Raw genomic sequence first — 19,026 nt, forward strand, 5'->3', positions numbered from 1 at the left:
GCTTTTCACAAGCCAATATGACTCCAAAGTGAAGGGAAAGCAACCTTCTTAGAGGCTTGATTTCCTGGTGGTTTCAAAATTGACGCAAAAGTTTGGACGTTTTGGGAAGGAAAACCTCAGTCCCGTGAAGCTAACCTCCTTTGCTTTCTTTATCCGAGTCCACAGCCGGTGAAGGAGGCGGTCGGTACAGGAGGCTGAGAGACGCTGGGTCATCAGCATGCTCCTGGTGCTTCCCTCCCGCCAGTGAATGAATTCTGGCCATCTATGGGTTGAGAGAGGCCGCGGCCGGAGCGCTTGCATACGTGCAGATTATCTTGAGTCAAGAGAACCCCTGTATATAACCACAGCCAGAGCGATGCACAGAGGCAGCCGCTTCAATGGCCACAGTTCTCAAAAAGGCTTTGTACGCACAGTGTCAGCATCACCTGAACCTTGTCTGAACTGCAAAATAGGTCCCATCCCAGACCTACCGGATCAGAGCTTCTGGGGGCAGGGTCTCGTCTGTGTTTTCACAGCCTCCCCTCCCTAGCATGATGCTGGTGCGCGCTCACGTGGCAACCAACTGCTCTCCGGTGTTCTCTGGAGGGATTCATGAGGCTTCCTAACCCAGTGTAGATGCTTAAATGGTCTGTCCTGCGGCTTCGGGTAGTCCTTCTTGTTGTGGAAGTGGGAGAAGAATTCAACCTCCCTGGGCCTCAGTTTCCCCAACCCCGAAGCTACGGGATTGTCTGGGATGATCTCATCCATTCTTTCCATGTGGTATTTTCTATGCTCGAGGATTCAAAACGATCCAGTGACCTTCTCAGACAGTTCTAGAACACATGGACAGATGGTCATCTGACAGCAGATGGATGAACAGTTATTACAACGTATCTATTTATATATTTCTATTTCTGTATCTATTTGCCTATCTTATGGTCTAGCTGAATCTGGAACATGGCAGCCCAGGTTTGGACTCCGATGACCTAAATTTGACACTTACCGGCTACTTATCATCTGTCAAATTGGGAAATTTGCAAGGGAGGTGATGAATATACAGTGTCCAGCACCGGGTCTGGAACTTGAAAGCTTCCAAAGGGCAGCCACGGTTACTTTGTTGCCTTACACCCACAAACCTGAGCATTATCTCCACCCCCTTTTATTTATTTATTTAAAAAAAATTTTTTTTTCAACGTTTATTTTTATTTTTGGGACAGAGAGAGACAGAGCATGAACGGGGGAGGGGCAGAGAGAGAGGGAGACACAGAATCGGAAACAGGCTCCAGGCTCTGAGCCATCCGCCCAGAGCCCGATGCGGGGCTCGAACTCCCGGACCGCGAGATCGTGACCTGGCTGAAGTCGGACGCTTAACCGACTGTGCCACCCAGGCGCCCCTCCACCCCCTTTTAAAGTACATTCATCCCTTTCTTTCCTTATCCATCTCTCCCAATATTCCCCATGACACTCGAGCACAAGTGCTCCTACTTCGTGTGGGGCTGTGTGAGGCCCAGAACTGATGGTTCTGCGGTCAAACACACGAAACCTAGAGCCACCGTCCAGGTAGATGGCTCCGGGCACTGATTCCAACGACTTCTAAGTCAGTCGGAAGAACTTCTCTAAACACCTGCCCACGTACACAAGTCACGTTAGTTAAAATCTTTCTAAGGGTCTGGAGTTTGTTTCCTCATGGCAGCAAGTTTCTCGGGGGGGGGGGAGTCTTTATCCTGAGGCTAAAAGGATGCCCACTTATCCTTAGAGGATAAGACCACTAAGGTCATCTTGGAGGAGCAAGGCAACTGGGCCGCCCCTGGCTCTTTCCGCACTTCAAGTTGGCCAACTGAAATTGTAACACGTGGCATCCTTCTCCTTGAAATGCCCTTTCTTCCTGGGGGTGGGGGTGGGGTGGTATATGGGATTCCATCAGTGCTCAGTCCCACCAAGATCCCTAGCTTACTCTCCTGCTCTGCATCACCTGCTGCGTTATGGCGTAGGCGACCAGCTCCCCCAGCCAGCAGCTGTTACATGCTTTCATCTGGTGTCTGTCAGACTGTCTTCAAATGCAGCACTTTTTTTTGTTGTTGTTTTTTGTTTTTTGACCAAAGATGTTAGCAAAATTCCTAACTGTGTGGAGCATGAAAGAGGGAAAGGGCCACTCTGGCTAAAACGACAGAGGGAGAGGTGGGGGGAGGCCGTGGGTCCCCCACCCGAGTCGTCTCTACTGGGGCCCCTGAGCCCACCTCACAGCTGCTTTGGTTTGCGGATGGCTCCTTCTTCTGGGAATTGCCCTCAGCCAATGGGAAATGTCTCCTGTAGGAGATGATGTACATGCCCGCTCCCACCCCTCCACTTCCGGCCAAAGACTGACCCGTACAGAGTGACACAGTCCAGTCATGTCGCCTTGAGGCAGGGACAACTCGGTGGTGCAGCTGATGCAGAGCCCCACTGTGGATCAGGGAAGACTTCACCTTAGGCTGCATTCTTGTTCAGTCCCGTCTCCTGTCCTCTCCTGCTTCCTTCCCTTCTTGTAGGTTTTTTCCTAAGAGCATGCCTTCAGTAAATTACATGCTTCTGAAGCTCATGCTTTGCTTCTAGAGACCCCAACTTAAGGTGAAAGATAAGGGAATAATAATAATAATAAAACAAAAACAGAGAAGCCTAGTAACTTCTGCAGGTACATCAACTTTATGTGCTGGAAGCCGGCTTCCTCCGAGGTGCCTCTATATGATTTGGTGAATCTGACCACTGGGGATGAGGTCAAAGCTGTGGTTCCTCAATGGCCACTGTGAGTCTCCCAGCTGCTGTCCAGAGCCTGGGAACCAGGTGCACGGGCTTTAAGAGTGAGATTTAGGCTCTCTGGACTGATGTCCAACAGGCTATGGACAGACTTATAAGTGAAGGTCCAATGAAGAACCAGAAAGTGTCGGGGCGCCTGGGTGGCTCAGTCGGTTGAGGGTCCGACTTCAACTCAGGTCATGATCTCACGGCTCGTGAGTTCGAGCCCCACATCAGGCTCTGTGCTGACAGCTTGGAGCCTGGAGCCCACTTTGGATTCTGTGTCTCCCTCTTTCTCTGCCCCTCCCCTGCTCGTGCTCTCTTCTCTCTCTCTCTCTCAAAACTACACATTAAAAAAAAAAAAAGAACCAGAAAGCGTCCTTCCATGAAGCTGAAGGGCTTGGCACTTTGCTCTTGGCTCCCTACAGCAGTTTAAAATGTCTTTCGTCTTCGACCCTATGATTTATTATGAATTAGAGAATCAGGTTTTTTTTTTACTTCCTTCTATCTGCAAAGGTCATCCTATGGGCAGTCTATGAAAGGAACTTTGCCGAAGTAATTCTAACCACAGGAACAAACAAATCACCTAGGAAACCGCACATATTGCTTTTTCAGGCAAGTTCATAAAACCCATGAAATTCTAGAGAACTTGGGTTATCAGACCCAGACTGAATGTATTCCTTCCGGAAAAAAAGAGCATTCATAGCGAGAATCTGCACATTTGAGGGTTTGAGGGGTTTCAGTGGCTCGAGTCGTGATCTGACGTGAAGCCACCTGATTTTACATTGTGTGCTTCCTCGAATTCATCAGAAGAACTGTAACTGCAGGTTTTAATTTTGTAAGCTGGATGTTTTTTTCCTTTTGCTCCTTTTCTTTCCTCACGTAACTTATTCATGGAACAATTATCTGGATCATTTCGCTTATAGGCTATGTACCTGCCTGGCTATATCTACAGGCTATATAAAGAGTCCACTATGGCAGTTAGAAAAAAATTCACGCTACAGTAATCGACGATAATGAGCCCTTGTATTTAGGAACTTATCTTTTCAAATGTTTCAATTGGAAGGTCAGGTCCTCCGGGGGTGATTCCCAACAAACTGACCAACATATGAAGCATCCAGTAAAAATGTGTTAATTAAACAAATGGATACCAGCTTTGCCTTTTAAGCAAGAATTAAGAAACACAAAACCTATCAGGAACTCAGAAACTGGCTTGTAGAAAATGCAGCCAAGAACCAGGATATATCAGCAAAAGCCTGATGAACTTCCAGACCAATCACTAAGTAAAAATCACAAACAAGGAAACAAACCCCGAAGACACAACAATCCTCTATTTATCTCCCCCTGTTGTCAATTTCTTTAGCATGGATTTTTTTTTTTTAACCTGGTAGTCCATTAGGGTTCAGTTTCCATTCTGTTTTAAGGAACATGAAATTCCAACCAGTTTGATGATTGATTGATCTTCCAACACGAAAGCAAATGAGAAGAAGCAAGTTGAAAGCCTCAAAGCAGTCTGCAGAGAGAAATGGCCTTCGAGAAGGAAGGTTAGAAAAATGGTGGAATCGGGCACAAGAGCCAGGAGAGCAGTGCAGAATCCTCGGTACAAGGGACAAAAACTCCCCTACGTGCATAAAGTTCAATAACTTGTGTTTACATGGGAATCCCGAGTAATTAGGAAAAGTCAAGTACAAAACCGATATAATTGCTTTGAAATTGACAGAGCATGTGCACCTCTGTTATAAGTGAATGAAATTCCATGTGGCATATTCTGGGTTTGAAGGCAGGGAAAGGTGAGCCAGATTAGAGAGAGATTTGCAAGGACGATTCTCAACAGGGAAACGTCTGGCACGCACGAGGACACGTTCTCTGTTATCAGGAAGGTTTGACCATCTAGGATGACCCCTTTCTGAGCGTCCTTCCCTGATAAGGTTTCCTGGTACTTCTCTGAGGTGGAAGGAACTCACTTCCCCCAAGATATGGAACTCCAAGAAAATGCTTCTGGAACAAAACGTCGTCACTGAGTTTGCATGGTAGTATTAATGTTATCAGCAAATCATCCCTAGCATTTTTCAATCATAAATCTAATTTAAAAGATTTACTGCATCTGTATCATGTGACTATCATTACTGCTTTTCCCAGGAACTTCGTCTCAAATTTCTTAACAAGAGTCAGTAGGAAAATACTGTTCAATGAACAGAGATCCAATTTATAAATTTTTTTTCGTATGTGTATCGAAGTCACATGTACCCCACCCGAAGAAACCTCGGTTTAATATCATCTAAAGAGATGTAGTTAAAGAAATCAGTGTGCAAATCTCATTCAGCTTATTAAGGGGCCTCCTGGCTGAACACGGCCTCCACCCCCGTGCAGTCTGGCTCTCCGTGGAGGAACCAGGCGCTCGCCCTGGTCTTTGAAAGTCCTCTCAGGTTTGCTCTTTCCTCTTCCTTCCCTTTTCCCCTCTGCATGTTCTTGAGACTGGATTGTTCCCCTTCCCGATGTAGGTTCTCTCCAGGCCGGTCCACCTGCCACTTCCCTGGTACAGCATTAATGGCTCCTCTCGTCCTCACTCTTCAAATCTAACTCTCCCCTCTGCCCGGCTTCTAAGACGTTCATCTGACCTCGTCGACTTTCCTGACCTGCGCCTTCTTCCCCATGTGCAAAATCAATCACGCCAATCCTACTGTCTCCATCTTTGAAAGGTCATCCGTAAGACAGAAGTCACGCTCCACGTTGCTCAAGTTTACTGCGGTTGCTACCCAGACATGCTTGCACAGGGCTTCCTCCCTTTAACGTTTTAGGAAGCATCCCGAGTTCTTCGTTCTCCCTCACGCCTCGCATCACCACTCCCAGCAAATCTCATGGGTTCTCCTTTCACAATGTTATCCTGAAGCCTGTCGCTTCCTAGAGATTCCGCCAACTGATACCTGTGCCCACACAGCATTCTCCCTCATCTGGACTACTCTAGCTTTCTAAGCGGCCTCCTTATTTCCACCCTTGCTATGCTGTAGTCCCACTGCGTGCAGCGGCCTCGGGAACCTTTGTACGGTGTAAGCCCGGTACCGTCCAGACCCGCTTCCTCCCGGGCTTTCTCAAGTGGCGGTCTCTCCAAGTGAGAGCAAAATCCAGATTCTTTAGCATGGCCCTTGCAGACCCACAGGATTTAGCCGGCGCTGTCTAGAAGAATGTTCCGCAATGATAAAAATGTTCTGTAATCGACGGTGTCTACTGTGGTAACCACTCGCCATAGATGATTACAAGCACTCGAAGCGTGGCTAGTGTGACAAAAGAACTGAGTTTTTTTTTTTTTTTAATTTTTTTTTTCAACGTTTATTTATTTTTGGGACAGAGAGAGACAGAGCATGAACGGGGGAGGGGCAGAGAGAGAGACACAGAATCGGAAACAGGCTCCAGGCTCTGAGCCATCAGCCCAGAGCCTGACGCGGGGCTCGAACTCACGGACCGTGAGATCGTGACCTGGCTGAAGTCGGACGCTTAACCAACTGCGCCACCCAGGCGCCCCAAGAACTGAGTTTTTAATGGATTTAAAATCAGGGAGCCACACATATGTCACGGCTACCATACTGGACAGTACGGTTCTAGCCCCGGGACTTACCTCTTTAGAGGTGAGTATCGCCTTCTGGGCTCAGCACTCAGCTACAAGCACCCAAGGTTTCTTGCTGTTCCTCAAGGCACACAAACCTGTTCCCGCCCAGGGCTTTGTCCAGATCTCTCCCCACTCTCCTCTCACCCTAGATCTTGAAATGACAGCTGACACCCTCACTCCATTCCGGGCTGTGACTCAAGGTCACTTTCTCGTAGAATCCGTCCCCGATCAGAAAAGCTCTAATGCTACCCGCTTCCACGCTGCACCCTTCCACAGAGCCTGCGCACTGCCTGAAATAAACGTTACGCATTTTGTCACCTTGTTTGTTATCTGTCTTCTCTACTTTCTCCAGAAGTGTGGGTATGGAGTAGGTGGGAAATTGGCTTTAGGCAGAGGTGAGGTTTCTCTAGGCGATTCTGAACAAAGGGACAGAAGGGCGCAGGAGTTCAGCGCGTTGGCGAGGGAGTAATTACGATGATGACAAAAAGGAATCTGGGAACCTAAAATGCGTGAGGGACAAATAAAAGGCAGTGAGCTCGCCGGCTAAGGGATTTTATGGTCTGGTCGGGCTGAAACACTCCTGGAGTAGAGGTGTCAGAGGGGATTAGATGGAAAGATGCCAGGTGCAGGTCACAGGACGGGAAGCCTCTCGGGGATGATCACAGAAGCCGGTGGGGATGTAGAAGAGAACGGAAGACGAGACCTTAGGAGGAGAAAGCTCAAGGACTAAAAACTCCAGGGTATCCGGAAGAGTCACCTGTAGCCCGTGAACGTCGCCAACGGTCAGGCCAGAAGTGAGGCTGCAACGGGTGACAGCGGGCCTGGCTCTGCCATCGCGGGGGACAGACAGACCCGCCAGGGCGGGCAGGTGACTGCAGAGTGTGTGGGGGGGGGTGCTGACCCTGGGGAGGGTGGCAAACAGGGCCGGATCAGCAGGCGAGCAGATCTGTGTGGAGGGCGGGCACATGGTGACAGGGCTTCTGCCAGTGACCAGCATCACCGGGGCGAGGGGCCGTGGGGATCCCTCCCCGAGTTCTCCAAGTTACCCTGATCTGATAAAACTCAGTGTTGGAGATGGAGGGAGGGCAGCCGGGGGTCCTCTAGCACCTCTTCTTACTACTTTCTCTCATGTCGGTTTGGGGGGCAAAGAACAGTGGCATTCCTGTTCCGGATCCCTCCTCTTGGGCCTCTTCTTGTGTCCGAACTCAGTCCTCCAGGCCGTGGTCACAGCCGTGGCCGGCCCTGGGGGAAACATGCCGATGGGAACTTCAAGCTCTGGGGCCCTGAGCAACAGGCAGCGTGGACAAGCTTCGTTTCCAGATCAACGAAGCACCCCCCGGGGGCTGACAGCCATCTTGTCTCCTGGGGGGGTCATCGAGGATGCCTTCTGGTTTTTGGGCTCGGGTTGGTGGACTTCGTGCATCATGCTCACATGCGGGTGAGAATACGTAAAGAACCGGGCTGGCATCTGAGTTGAGAACGAGGGGTTTGGTTGAGAGGGGGGCTGAATTGAAAAGGTATGGGGGGGCGGAGCAAGACAGGCTGTCCAAAAGGTAGCCGGGTATGTCAGTCGAGAGCTCAGAAGACCGATGTCAGTGCTGGATGCAGATTTGCAAGCTACCGGCCGGTGGGTGAAATGGAAATAGGTAAGACGTGCCAGGAGGCACGCAGAGAGATGACGGAGAGTGACAAGGGACTGAGGGCTGACAGCAGGAGGCTGGGGAGGACCAACACGGGAGTGACGGCTGGACGGGAAGTCATAGCCCAAAGGGCCAGAGAGGAACTGTTCTACCAATAGGAAGGGAATCAACGAAGTGAGGGATTTAAGGAGGGGGCACTGGGGTTTAACACAGTCCCTGATCCCAACCCGGATCGAGGCACCGATGCTGTATAAACACAGAGAACTACAAAACCGGGTGTGCGCAGCATGGGAGCGCAGGGGCACCCCGCTAGAGAAAGTGAGGATAGGGAGAGATTGAGGGGAGGTGCAGGGCCCCTTCTATGACAACTCATCCAGAGATGCTATTAAGATTTAAAGGAAATGAATAAGCTTATGGAAAAAACCAAATTAACAAACCTGAATCATGCCAATTTATAAAAAAAAAAAAAAAAAAAAAAAAAAAAAAAGAGAGAGAGAGAGAGAGAAAGACAGAAGAGAATAAAATAAAAAACAATGTGTTCAAAATTTATTCGAAAATAGGTGCTAGGTCTAGATATTATTAGCAGGGTTTTCCCCCCCCACACATCAAATGAGGGGTTCTGGGTTCTACAAATTGTTCCACAGAAAAAATAAAAACAAAACAAGTGAAAGCCTCCGTGGACATCCTCTCAAATTGATTTCTAAAACTTGGCATATTCTTAAAAATAAAATCTGACCAAGAACACAAAGTAACAGTCACAGAACAATCTCCCTTATGTATATGGATGTAAAAATAATACAGTATTGGCAATCAAATCCCAGCAGTTTATTAAAAGAAAATCCTCATGGCCAAGTAGGATCTTTTCCAGGAATGTAAGAAGGGTTTAATATTAGGCTATCTATTAATATAATCCATCACATAAAGAGGCCAAAGGACAAGAAAAAAAAAATCACATGATTACTTCGATACTTGCCAAAAAATCGCTGGAAACAATTCCACGTCCATTCCTGATGGAAATTCTTCGTAAGCTAAGAACATTCCCCTTCTTAACACGAGAAAGGCTGTCTCAGTTTAATTGGGAACAGGAGTGGGAAGTCTGGGATTTGCAGAGAAGGAGGTCTTAAGAAATGATTTGGTTGCAAATGGATTTGTCTTGAAGTTAAATTTGCAAAACACCACCTTGTATTTCTGAGGCGGAATGTGTAAGTTTGTAGTGGCTTTCCCAGGGGGTTGATGAACAAGAGTGCTAAGGCCACCCCGTAGTACCAACAACTCTACAATAAACACTTATAGACAGTGTCCATTTACAGTAAAATATTGCTGGCATTTAAAGTGGGCCAGGTATTAGCTCCATACCTCCGCTCATATTTACCCTGTTTGGGGAGTTCTCATGCAATAAGCCTTATCCCAAGCCTGCTCTACTCCCCCACCTCCCAAAATGAGAGTTATATTTAGAGAGGCAAAATTATTATTGCAGGTATTATGATAATCTAATAACAATAGCTAGCATTTACTTATTATGGGCTCAACGCTGTGGTAAGCGCTTAGCATACACTCCTTAATTTAACCCTAGCGATGATGCTGCAGGCGGGATTATGCTCACTTTCCAGAAAGAACAGTGAAGGTCAGGAAAGGGAAGGACAGGGAAGCTTATATAAGTGGCATCTCAAAGTGGCGCCGTGGGATTTGGACCACTAAGCGACGCTGTATTTCCTTATTGATGGAATGGATGAAACGGAACCTAAAAGATCTTAGATTATAAAATTAATATAAAACAAATTTCCTGTATGTCAGTTCTCACCACGGATGGTTCATAACGGTAACCCAGAGTATAAAATACCCAAACAATACCTAACAGAGAATTGGGCAAAAAGTATTTGAGGAAAACTCCCAAGCACTTACAAATGTCATAAAAGACACATCGACGACGAAAGATACGTATACTATGTTCCTGGATACGAAATCCCGACACTTGTAAAGATTTCACTGAAACGATCTTCAAGGTTTCACGCAAGTACTTTCCAAATATTATTTTTGTAACTTGATGAAAAAACAAAAAAGGTATGCAGCTAAGTAAATAAAACTCCCAGGAGGTACCTGTATTGCCAATTATCTATTATAAAGCTACAATAATTAAAACATTATAATAGTAATGCCAAAATACTCTATAGTAATATATGCAAAATCACTAGAATTTAACAGATAACTCTAAAGGAGAACTTAGTACATATTAGCATTTATTACATAATAAATGTAACATTTCAAATCAGCAAAAAAAAGGATGAATTATTCAATAAATGGTTTAGGAATACTTATTAATCCCTGGGGGAAAAATTAGAGTTCTTCCATACCACATAACACCATAAATTCCAGATGGATTAAGGTGATAAAATGAACAAGTATATATTAAGAATCTAGAGACACAAACAGGTTAATATTTATCTGCTCCCAGGGTGGGGAAGATTCTTCTAAATATATGGAAAAAAGAAGCCACAGCTAAATGAATCTGAGACATTTAACAACATAAAAGAAATCTTCTAGATTGAAAATGTAATAAAATCAAAAAGCAAATTTCAGTCTGGGAAAATGTTACAACATCTATGAAAGATCATCGCTTTAATATTTATAAAGAATTTTTAAAAATCAATAGGAAATGGATGAATGTTCTATTAAAATGGATGAGGACATGAGCAGATAATATGCAAAAGAAAGACTAGTTTTTAAAACACAGAAATAACCCTGTGTGTAGTTAAAACAATAAGAAAACCCCATATGTCTTTGTCCTTCAAATTTTCTGATGTAAAAGGCTACGATATTATAACTGAACCAAAAAGCCCAAACAACCTGATTTAAAAACGGGCAAAGGCCTTGAATGGGCATGTCTCCAAAGGAGACATACAAATGGCCAATAAGTACGTGAAATGATGCTCAACTTCCCATCAGGGAAATACAAAATAAAAACCATGATGGGATACCGTTTAATGCCCAGGAGGATAGAAAATAAATAAAACAAAACAGAAAATAACAAGTGTTGGAGAGGATGCAGAGAGACTGGAACCCTGGTTCCTGTGAACAAGGGTTTTGCTGCTGTGAGTCTAAAATGGTGCAGCCAGTGGGGAAAAAGCAATACGATGATGCCTCAAAAAAATCAAACAAAAAACTTACCATGTAATACAGCAATCACTCTTCGGGCTATACACATAAAAGAAATGAAAGCAGGGACTTGAACTGATATTTATATACCCAAGTTCGTAATAGTACTATTCACAATAGCCAAAAAGTGGAAGCAACTCAAATGTCCACTGATGGGTGAATGGATAAATAAAATGTGACATATTCATACAATGGAATACTATTCAGCCTTAACAAAAGGAGATTCTGACATATATTCCAAAACCTGAATGAACCTTAAAGATTTATGGTAAGTGAAATAAGCCAATGACAGAGGGATGAATGTTACGTGACTCCTCTGATATGAGGTACCTAGAGAAGTCAAATTCATAGAATTGGAAACTAGAATGTCAGAGGCCAGGGAAAGGAGATGGGGAATAACTGTTTAATGGGCACAGAGTTTCAGTCTGGGCAGGTGACAAGGTTCTGGAGATGGATGGTGGTGAGGGCTGCACAACAGTGTGAATGTATTTAATGTCACAGAATTGTACACTTAAAAATATGGTTAAAATGGGAAATTGTACGTTATGCACATTTTACCACCAATTAAAAAAAAACCACCTAGGGGGATTGGATAGAGGGGATATTTGAAAAACAAAGAAAGAATGAACTAGAAACAAATTTCTCACCAACTTGGGTTGATGATAAAGAAATCTTAGCATAGCCATAAAGTGGAAAATACACACAAACATACATATTTCCTGAGAATTCATAATCACAGATTGCCTTTACATAGATTTGAGGCTCGAATTTCTACAACACAGTTTGGTCTGAGAACCCCCAAACTGAAGAAGTAACAGAAAATTGGGTTCTCAGTTAAGGATAGCCTGGGATACTTGCAGAAGCAAACACACTTGAGTGGTCTATATCACGGGTAGAACAAAGGTGGCAATTCAGTTGAATCATGAATCTCGACCCCTACCTCACACCATACCAAAAGAGCAATTCCAAGTGGATTATAAACCTATGTGTGAAAGGCAAAACATAACATTTCTGGGAGAGAATGTAAGAGAATACCTTCATGCCTCTCGGGTAAGCAAAGATTTCATAAACAGAACACAGAAAGCACTAACAACCATAAGAGGGTGAATTAATAAACTAATTAAATAAGAATTTCTGTTAAGAAGAGAAGAGGTAAGCTGCAGAATAGGAGGCGATATCTCCAATACATTTATCTATGAAGGTAGTTGTATCTAGAATCATGTAATGAATTCCTGTAAATTAAAAGGAAAATGACAGACAACCTAACAGGAAAAAAAACAAAAGGCTTGACCGACTACTGCACCCAAGAGAATATTCAAATGCCAAAAAGCACAAAAACTGCCAACTGCTAAATTCATTATTCGTTGTGGAAATCCAAGTTAAAAACACAGTGGGATGCCATTAATCTCCTATGACAATGGCTGCAGTGAAAAAGACAGACAATAATACCAAGTATTGGTAGGATAAGGAGGAGGCTGAACTCTACATTGTTAGAGGGAGTATGAATTAGTACAGCTACTTTGGAAAGCTGACAATGCCTACCAAGGCTGAACCCATGTCTGCCCTACAACCCAGCAATGCTGCTCCAACAGATATCTATAAGGATAGGTAGAAGATATCTATAAGGATAGGTAGAAGATATCTATAAGGATAGATAGAAGATATCTATAAGGATAGATAGAAGATATCTATAAGGATAGATATAAGATATCTATAAAGACATATATAAGATGATCATAGGGTCCTACTTGAAGCAGCCCAAACCAAGAAATAATCCAAATGTTTGTCATCAGTAGAGTGGATACATAGTGAACCATTCCTACTGTGGAATGCTATACAGCAAGGAAAATGAAAATGATTGCTACACGCACGGGCATACATGAAGCTCGTAACATCCTGCTAAGTGACAGAAGCCAGGCATAAAAGAGTCTCCACCACATGATTCCATTTCCACAAAGCACACATGACTGAAATTAATTTATGGTGTTAGAAGGATATCGTTTACTTTTGGGGAGCTAGAAATGAGAGAAGGGGGCCTGAGGGAGATTCCACAGTGCTGGTAACATCTGATTTCTTGACTTTTGCATTGGTTACAGACAGATCAAAAGTTTATTGTTTGAAAATTAATTAAGCTGGAATCTTATGGTGTGTGCACTTTTTGGTAGGATGCCATATTTCAATAAAAAAGTTTACTAAGAGATGAAAAGCTACGCTAATAGTCTTTCTTGAGGGCACCGTGTCGATGAGAATACGAGACCTTGGAAGTGTTTATATCCAGACCCAACAGCTCTACTTCCTGTGAAACCAGTCAGAAATATATTCAAATGTTTATGTATCAGGATATAAATTTCAATGTTTTTATTATTTATTTATTTATGTATGTGTGTTCGTATGTATGTTTAATTATTTTTGACAGAGTGAGAGCGGGAAGGGGCAGAGAGAGAGGGAGACACGGAATCCAAAGCAGGTTCCAGGCTCTGAGCTGTCAGCACAGAGCCCGACGTGGGGCTGGAACCCACAAACTGTGAGATCATGACTTGAGCCAAAGTTGGATGCTTAACCGACTGCGTCACCCAGGTGCCCCAAATTTCAATGTTTTTAAATATGTGAAAGGTAAAAAGAACCTAAATATGCAGTCAGAAGGGACCAATGAAATAGATGCGGCCTAACAGTGAAGTAGAATGTTGTACTATTTTTATTATTCATGTTATTGATTATCTCAGAGTATATGGGAAATTTCTGTATAACATCAGGTTCAAGAAAAAGGACAACGTGCATTTACGTATACACTGTTCCAATTTTGTTTCAAGTACGTGTGTGCACACATATAAAGGAAACGCAAGTGGAAAAATACAGCAAGTAACGAAACAACCCTTATATCTAGGTTGTATGATAAAGAACTTTTGTCTTTATAGTTTTCTGTCTTCCACCTTTTATTTTTGATTATGAAAATAACATAATAAGAGCATAGCTAGCCTTGTAAATCCAGCTGCATCTGAGACATGCTGAAGATTATCTGGCCGTGTGAAAGTCAACAGTGGGTCACTTGTCGGAGCCATTTGTTTGGAAAGGAAGGATAAATGGGAAGGGAAGAAGAGGAGTAATCACAAATGGTTCCTTCAGGTACGGTGGTTGGAAAGAAGAGAATCTCAACAATCTACAATTCGTACTCAATTCTTATTCTCTCTTCGGTTTCTTTGATGGTCTAAGCCAGCCTTCCTCAAACTTGGCTGTACAATGAAATCGCTAAGGAAGCTCTACAACAATACTCATGCTTGGGACCCTCGTTCAGAGATTTCAGTTTAGCGCTTTAACCTGTGGACTGGACTCCCCAAGAGATTTGGATGCAAAGCCAAGGTTCCATCATCTCCCCTGAGTAGAAGTTAAAATCCTTACCAATGATAGCTTCATATATGTGTATGGGACAAGCTGGGCACAAAGACAGCACTCAATAAACAGCTGCTGATTGATGGACACGCCCTTTCCGGGAGATGCATCCTCATGGTGAAGAGATTTTTCTCCCCTAACTTGGGTGGTGGTCCACGTTCAGAGAGAACCATCCAGGAATAAGGGGAGTCCTTGGTTCCTGGCTCCAATGGGCCACTGGGTGGCTTATATCACCCTTTCAAAACTGAAGCCACAGGCTGGTGAGTCTGTGGCTTATCTTCCCGGGTTTACAAAACAGCTAAGGTGTAACACGCTCTACAGTCAACAGCATCGGTATAGTCCAAAGGGAGAAAAACTCAGTTATACTATTGCAGTATCGGGTTTGGTTACTGAAATGATTCCGGTGATATTTGGGGTTGGCTGGTGACAGAAGTCATCTAATGTGAAGCAGGAAGAGAAAGTAAACAATGTCACACGCTTTTAAATGCTTAAAACGTAGTAGGTCACTGGCCTTACAGAAACAAAACAAAACATGTCAACTGGGTATCAGCATGCCCACTCTAGAGATTAGGAAGCTGAGGCTCAGAGAGGTTAGGCAACTATCCCACAGTCACAGGGCAACTGATAAGAAAAGATCTCAACTCTCGTCTATTGGACCTCAAAACTATAATCTCTCCACATCATCAAAATGTGACCTTGGGTCATATAAGTGATGGCCAAGGGCATCCATATTAAACCTTCATATTAGACCCTCGTAAGGTTTTCTATGTTGCCATTAAGTTGGTAGGAGAAAAGATATTCATTGAAATAAGAGATGCTGAAACATGACATTTTTCTTAGTATTCCATGCTCTCCGTCAGCACTTAAAAAAAAATGAGGTTGTGGTCTTTCTGGAATAGTTAATGGAAAGACAGAAGGGTGAGGTTCATGAGTGGCTTTCAAACTGTTCAATGCAGCTAATTTTATGAAAAAGAAAACCACATGAACTACATTACTACTTCTGTTTACAGGAATGTGCCCTGGGGACTAAACTCCAAGACAGGGTTCTCAAGCAAAAATACTGCCACTTAGCAATGTGTGTGATTTTAGGCAAGTCATTGCCTCTTCCTCTTGGCCTCTGTTTCCTCAAGAGAAAAAAGGAGAGGATATTTAAATAACCAGTGAAGGTGACAGATAGTTTACTGACCTGACCTAAGCCATGGATCCTTTCCCCGGATGCTGCACATCTACGTGTAACTGCACGATTCTCAATGCCAGTTCTGGTTGTTCACGGATCTCCCAAGGACCATCCGTGGCCCCCCCAAGAATTTACTGACCCTCGACAGAAAAGTATGTGAGCATGTGATAATGGTAGTCATGTTTCCCAAAGAAGCTTTCAGAGATGCAGCCTGAAATATTTATGGATGAAATGATTTGACGTTTGGAACTGGGTTTCAAATGATCCAGTGTGTGTGAGGAGGGACGGCGGCGGTAGTGGGAGGTAAGAGATGAAAAGAGACCATCCATGAATCAATCGGTCATTGGTGAAGCCAGGTGATTAGTCACAGACCGACTGATCTTTATACTGTTTTCTCTGCTTTTGTGTATGTTGACATTTTCCGTACCAAAATTAACATACACAATAGAAAGTATCTGTAATTTTAAAAAACACTGAGAGTAGATGATCTCCAGTGTTCCCAGTGCCCGTAATCTATGATGTACCATTCCAAACAGTCTGCAAAAAAAAGTGGACTTCTGGAAACATCTTATGGGCTCAGGGCACTGAACCATCATCGTCCTCTCCTAATGGACTCTCTCGACCAAAGGATTTATTGCGGCCCCCCTTTCTAGATGATTCTGTGACATCCCATTTAGTTGTTTCCATAAGTATATTTTCAGGGGCGGGGAGGGGGACAGTAGAAAAACCAAACACCGAGAAGGTGGACAAGACTTGGTTTTTCATCACTCCACATGATAACGTGGCTCAATTTATTTTCAAAGGTTTCTTCTCGAGAGAAGCCCGAAATACTGCTGTAGATGACTTTGAGTGGCGTGTGGAATACTTGAGTGGGGTGTTAGGGGAACCAGGAGGAAGGCAAACAGTGCCCAAGCGGGACAGGGAGTTGTGGTGGAGGGCTGGGCTCCAGAGCTATGCCGCCTGGGGCTCTGGCCTAGCTGTGGCTCTCAGCTAGCTCTGTGATCTTGGGCAAGTCCCCTAACCTTTCTGAGCTCTGCTTCCTATTCATAAAATAAGGCCCTCTCACAGGGTGATTGTGAAGATTCAAGTTGTACCTGATACACGGCACACATTCAGCAGATGCTGACCATAGTTCGCTCAGCTACGCGAATACAAAAGCAGACCTTCAAAAAGATGTATGACGTAGATCAAAATGTTATCGGTAGTCACCTCGGGATGGTGAGCCAATGAGGGACTTTTTTTTTTTCTTCCTTTTTTTTGGTCTGGGCTTTTCAAATTTCTACAAAGGGTATTTGTCACCCTTCCAATCAGAGAAGAAAAGGGGTTTTGTTTTTGTTTTTTTTAGGAAGTAATTTTAAAAGTCTTTCTTGAGGAAGCTTAATGCTCAGAGGGACCTAAAACATTTTAGTGGTATTTTCACACACCATCTCAGAAGTGCCTACTAATGCCTTGTTCCTACTTTCCTTCCTTTCCTTCCATCCTCAGGGTGGAACATCCGTGTAAACAGCCGTGAGCTTTCAAATCTGACACTCCTGGTGTAGAATAAATAGAGCCTTCTTAGGTGTAGGCGGTTCAGCCTTTCTGAGGGACAAGGGCTTTGAGAATATCACCAATGCCACCCCAAAAAACTCACATTCAGCCACACTGTTTTGCCTTCAGCTTCCTGGGGTTCATGGCCCCCCGGCGGCCCATCTCCACTGACAAGAACACCGACCATAAATTTCGGGCCGTATACGCGCACTTCAGGTGTCTAGGCCACTTGGAGAAAAACTGGCATGTGCGAAATTTGAAACCACAGTCAGATAAATCAGTGGATAATTATGGGTATCGCATATGTAGTTTTTCCTCTGCCAAGGAATTTGCATTGGGGTATCTATAAATAGCAAATCCATACAGTGTGTTTAAACCACGCTGCTGCATCCGCAAATGCTAAGCCCTCTCCAGAACACGCCTACTGCGGGAGCAGCCGGCCCAACTGAGAAAGTTGAGTACTAGTCTCACTCTTGAGTTCTGCTGCCTTCATTTACCGTATTCTAGATCATCTCTGAGACGGCCACTAACCCACACCACCCACAGCCCTTAGGTGGCTGACGGCCAGTGACAAGACAGTGATGAGATGCCCAGAAACTTCCAGTCAGAGGAGAGGTGGTGTGTGTGTGTGCAGGACGTGAGGCTGCTTCGGGGTGGATCATCTGTGGTGGGGTGGACCCGCCTCAGCTCAGGAAGGAAAAGGATAAACCCTGATGGGGCTCTTACAGGTACTGGGCCGTTTCATGAATTCTTAACAGTGGTTCTGGAAGGGGGGGCAGTGGGGCTTCTGCCCTATTTCCAACTGAGATTTAGGCAAGTTGACACATATATCCCTGATCAGACATCGGCCATAAAATGAAATGAAACAAGATAAGATAAAGTAAAATATAAAATAAAATAAAACAAAATAAAATAAAATAATAAAATAAAATATATAATAAAATAAATAAAATAAAATAAAATAATAAAATAAAATAATAAAATAAAATAATAAAATAAAATAATAAAATAAAGTAAAGTAAAATAAAGTAATAAAATAAAATAATAAAATAAAATAATAAAATAAAATAATATAATAAAACAAAATAAAATAAAACAAAATGAAATAAAACAAAATAAAATAAAATAAAATAAAGTAAAATAAAATAAGTAAAATAAAATAAAGTAAAATAAAGTAAAATAAAATAAAGTAATAAAATAAAATAATAAAATAAAATAATATAATAAAACAAAATAAAATAAAATAAAATAAGTAAAATAAAATAAAGTAAAATAAAGTAAAATAAAATGCCAAGCTCTCTTTGATGGTTTACTGCCAGAGGCTGAGATGTGTCCCAGAGCCCAGCATCACTTACACCGAGAGCCACTTAGCTGGGATTTTGATCCTGTTGGTTTGCCAACGGCTCTGACGGGTGTATGCAAAGGGACAGAGGGATGAGGCTTGTTTCTGCCCCGTGTGACCTGCCCTCCGAACCGGCATCCCCCTTGCCTTCGCTCCTGCACAGCAACTGCCCAGCATTCCGAAGATGCCTGGGGAGCTCTCAAGGAGATCCGCACAAGGCGCCAGGAGCCCTGCGCGTAAAGGAATCCTCGCGACCACAAGCTCCATCTTACGATTTTCACCCCGGGCCGCGAGGCCACGTGGCGGGTCACCGCCAGCGGCCACGCTTTACGCCCTCCGCGTCCAAGATTCCCAAGCACGTGCCTGGCACCCGGCAGCGTTTCAGAGGAAGCGGAACCGCGGCAGGGGTGCTGCGGGGGTGGCTTTGTGTCTGTGCGTTAGC

The 19,026-nt window shown here is 44.0% G+C and overlaps 1 protein-coding gene across 5 annotated transcripts in view; it reads right to left on the minus strand.

Moving 5' to 3' along the window:
- Nucleotides 1–19,026, minus strand: part of STAC (SH3 and cysteine rich domain) — a 138,438-nt gene that overhangs the window by 118,566 nt on the left and 846 nt on the right. The window lies entirely within an intron of this gene.

The sequence above is a fragment of the Felis catus genome, chromosome C2, assembly GCF_018350175.1.
Source record: "Felis catus isolate Fca126 chromosome C2, F.catus_Fca126_mat1.0, whole genome shotgun sequence".
In the NCBI taxonomy this organism is placed as follows: Eukaryota; Metazoa; Chordata; class Mammalia; order Carnivora; family Felidae; genus Felis; species Felis catus.